Source organism: Curcuma longa, chromosome 3, assembly GCF_044706935.1.
Source record: "Curcuma longa cultivar G26 ecotype Majalengka, Jawa Barat chromosome 3, ITB_CL_G26_1.1, whole genome shotgun sequence".
Lineage (NCBI taxonomy): Eukaryota > Viridiplantae > Streptophyta > Magnoliopsida > Zingiberales > Zingiberaceae > Curcuma > Curcuma longa.
The window spans coordinates 20,109,359-20,113,413 of NC_133863.1; positions in this window are offsets into that span (position 1 = coordinate 20,109,359).

A 4,055-nucleotide genomic window follows, 5' to 3' on the forward strand; every position below is an offset into this window, starting at 1 on the left:
GCAAATAGAATATTGTAGCAACTATAAAATCGTAATTATTATAACGTTCTAGTTTGTGGTCTAAGTACGTTGTAGCAGCTACAAAATTGTAATTGCTACAATATGCTAAGACTAGAACATTGTAGTATCTACGATTTTGTAGTTGTTACAACATACTATCCTTAACACAACTAGTCGATATATCATTTTATTGTTCAAAACTAATATTATAATGTATCACTAAGATATTAAGTATTTATTTTATAAAATTAAATGACATCCATTGCTTCAACCTCCCATGAAGTTTTCTACTTCTCGTGCATATCGTAAGAAAGTACAATGGAAAAGTAATGTTCTCTAGTTTAACTTCTTTGTATCATCAATACAACTAAATGTCCGATTGATGCAGTTGATAAGTAGAAGCTCATTTGCCTAGGTCCTAGACATATCGAATAATGAAAACATCAGGCCTTGTACAAAATATGTTTAACAATTGAGACTATCAAACTAAATATTTCACCTTTCAAAATCAAATGATTTGATTCACAAGAAAAGATATTGTACTCTTTCTAGGACTTCGAGAATGTGATGATGAAGTTCCTTTACATTTTGATGTCGACTCCACCCCACTCTACCTTCAACATTTCATAGATCAGGATTGTTCAAAGAAGGAACTAGAGAACAAATTAATCAACATCAGCAAACAACCATCGCCTAAATCTGATCTTCTATTTTGTCAACTTTTTATTTTGTATTTTTTATTTGAGTATTATTTTCTATTACTAGTAATATATGTAGATTACCAGTATTATCGCTAATTGATTGTGTAGATGACTTTAATGACTATGACCCTACAAATGGAGGTCATTGGTGTGATGCTCTCACAGAGGCCCAAACTAAAGAGTCTTAAGGGAAATCAAACTCCAATGTTGAAAGGATTTGCACAACTACTTACTATAAGTTGATAAATTCTATTGTAACTTCATTGATGTATGTCATTCATTCAAAATTTATAACCATTCTTATTGTATTGCAGGTTTGGTGGATGAGTGAACATGTCAGAATCATGGAGTCATATAAGAACCATGTGCTTCCAAGAATATGCCGATGGAAGTGGTAGCCTCACGAATAGAAAAAATAAAGATGATTGGACAACTATCTTCATCAAAAATAAAAGTTGATTTAATTTCATCAGATTTAGGAGAACATCTATTATCAACTGATTGACTAGTAATTACTATAGAGTAAATTGATGATCAAATTACACAGAACTTTATCACTATCTTTTCTTGAGCAAGCAAAGGATGTTCAGGATCAAGCTGTAGATGATAACATGTAGTTGAGGATGTTTGATAACCCTTAATTGCTATGTGTCACGAGTAGGGTTGCAAATTAGAATTTATATTATCGAAAACCCACAAGAAATACAAGCAAATGTAATACAGGGGCCACGAGTCGTATTTTTCCAAGGACTAGTAGAAACTTGTCTGATTCGAGCTTACGTGTCGTTATTTTTGGGGTTTTCTTATAAAAATGGGGTTTTGGTGTTTTTCAAGGAAATGTAATTGAAAATCAACAATTGGAATAAAAATGCAAGTTTGCCAACCTAGAGCTAACTATTGAATCAAAGTATCAAGCTAATCTATAAAAAATCTAACAAGGGCAATGAAATCAACAAATAACAAAATTGTCATTGATGAAGCTATAAAAGAAAGAAACTAGGCTAAAGCATGTAATTTAATTTAAAAGCAACAAACCTAACTAGCAAGACAATTATGCAATGTAACTATCCAACCTAAATCAACTAACATCCAGTCCACCTGTTAACCTACTCAACTCATCAAACTAATACAAGGGAACAAGAATGGCACGGAACAGTGACGTGTTCCCAGTTTCAGAACTGATTTCAGAGAAAAGAGGGTTAAGACTAAGCTCCCGAGATCTCTAACACAAATCTATCATCAAACAATTACCGAAAAATCAATCAACCAACAGGAATTCAAGTATTATTGAAACAAATTGGATCAAACAACTTAATGAATTTCAGTAACAAAATTCAGAAATCAAACTATCAGAACTGCCGAAATCAGAAACTCGTCCCTCAATTCTTCTTCGTTTGCTTCTTTGATTTGGTGTCAAACAAACCGCTGAATCCAACAACGTGGGCTTCAACAATCCCTTTGGAATCTTCAAGATGGTCGATGGTATGTTGCTCGCAGCCGAACCCTGAATTGCCCCGAAGAAACCCTCTGCGGTGCAAACAGAGTCTCGGCCGTGGCTTCTTGAAGCTGCAAAAATTGGATTTCTCTCTTCTTCTTGCTCCAATCAATTCTGTGACAATTCCGGAGTGCTCGCCGAACCTCAGAGAACCCCTCGTCAGTTGGTGGCTTCGGATTTCACGGTGAATTGCCGGAACAAGCCGAAACAGAGAAAAACGCCGCCGGTGAAACCCTCGCCGTCGCGCGCTCTCCAGCTGCTGGATTTTTCCCAACGAACCGGCTTTGGACTCCTCGTGGATCAAGGAACGCAATGGAAGAGATTTGGGAAGGAGGGGGGCCGCCGTTTGGTACGTCGCTCAACAGGGGATCGCGCGTCGGGAACGAAGAACAGTAGCGCCGCGCCCTGTTCATCCATCAAGCTTCGTTTAAATAGCAAATCCCTGATTAATCATGAAATCCTGGCCGTCCATTTTGATTTTGATGATCTGGACTTGATCTAGGGCTTTAGGGCAGCTTAGGACTTCCAAAAATTTGAGAGATCTTGATCGGGCTCGATCTAGGTCATGTCTTCCATGTTGGCTTGGTCAATTTGGGCAGATTAGCTCGATTTGATTGCGATTGAACTCGAACTTGACCCGATTTGAGCCCTAAAATCAAATAAACTCAATTAATGTAAAATTTGCCATTAAATCATAGAAATTATAATCAAACCTTCAATTATACCACATGACACAAATATAATCAAATTAATTCATTTAATAATTATTTTCAGGTAAAAATCCAGAATTGAATTGATTAAAAAATGCATAGAAACCTTGACTCATCAAATTCCCCCACACTTACCCTTGAGCGTCCCGCTCAAGCCAAAATAATAAAACTAAGAAAAACTCCTACTATCGTACCCCCCTAGATCATCCTCAATCATAATTAGAAAACTATTGAAAGAAAGTTATCTAGGATTATTAAGTATCAACAATCCAAGCCATGAATTAGACCTTTGTTCTTGGCTAACCACCTAGCAAATTTCATCCTTCATGATTAATTGAGATAAATGTATCACACTAATGCTCACAAGGTCAGTAAATAATTTTAGTGGCTCTCATCCTAAATGCTAAGTCATGATCAATGTAGAGTGGAGCTCACTCAAGCACTCATGTTTCATGCTTTCCATAGGCTTGCTTGCTATCTACTCTCCACTAGCATTCTTGAATTGGAATCCACAAATATTAAGGTTTATTGAAGATGTAGAGAAATCATGAACTGAAATAAATGAAATGCAAATTTTGTAGAAAGAAAATTTCAAAGAAAAGTGCTTGAAAGGAAATGAGTGATAGTGGTAGATATGGATACAACTAAATGCTAATCAATGACTTCTTGCCCTCTTTTCTAATTCATTTCTTTTGTAACACATTTGTTTCTGTTTGCTCTTCAAATCTATGAAAAAATTCTGATCTAAACCCTTGCAATTCCTCTCCTTGATACATTCTCCACTTCCTTTCTTCATTTTGCTCAAAATCCACCAAATGTGTCATCTTTTGTTTCCCTTCGAAAACAAGCCCAATTCCTTCACATTTAAGTTTCACAAGAGCTAAGAAATAGCAACCAATCATCAGCCATAAAAATTCACAGCACATGAAACCGTAATTTCAATGTATCAATGGCACAATCAATTTCCAAAAACCATTTAAAATGAAAATGATACTTTCCTTTTTCTCCCCACTTTCTCGCTGTTTTTCATCCATTCTTTTTCCATCATGAAGCTTGATTGATAATGCTAATATCCATGCAATTTCCCTTGCAATTCGAACTCAGTTCACTCCATCAAAAATTCTTTACATGAATTTCCATTGATTTGTT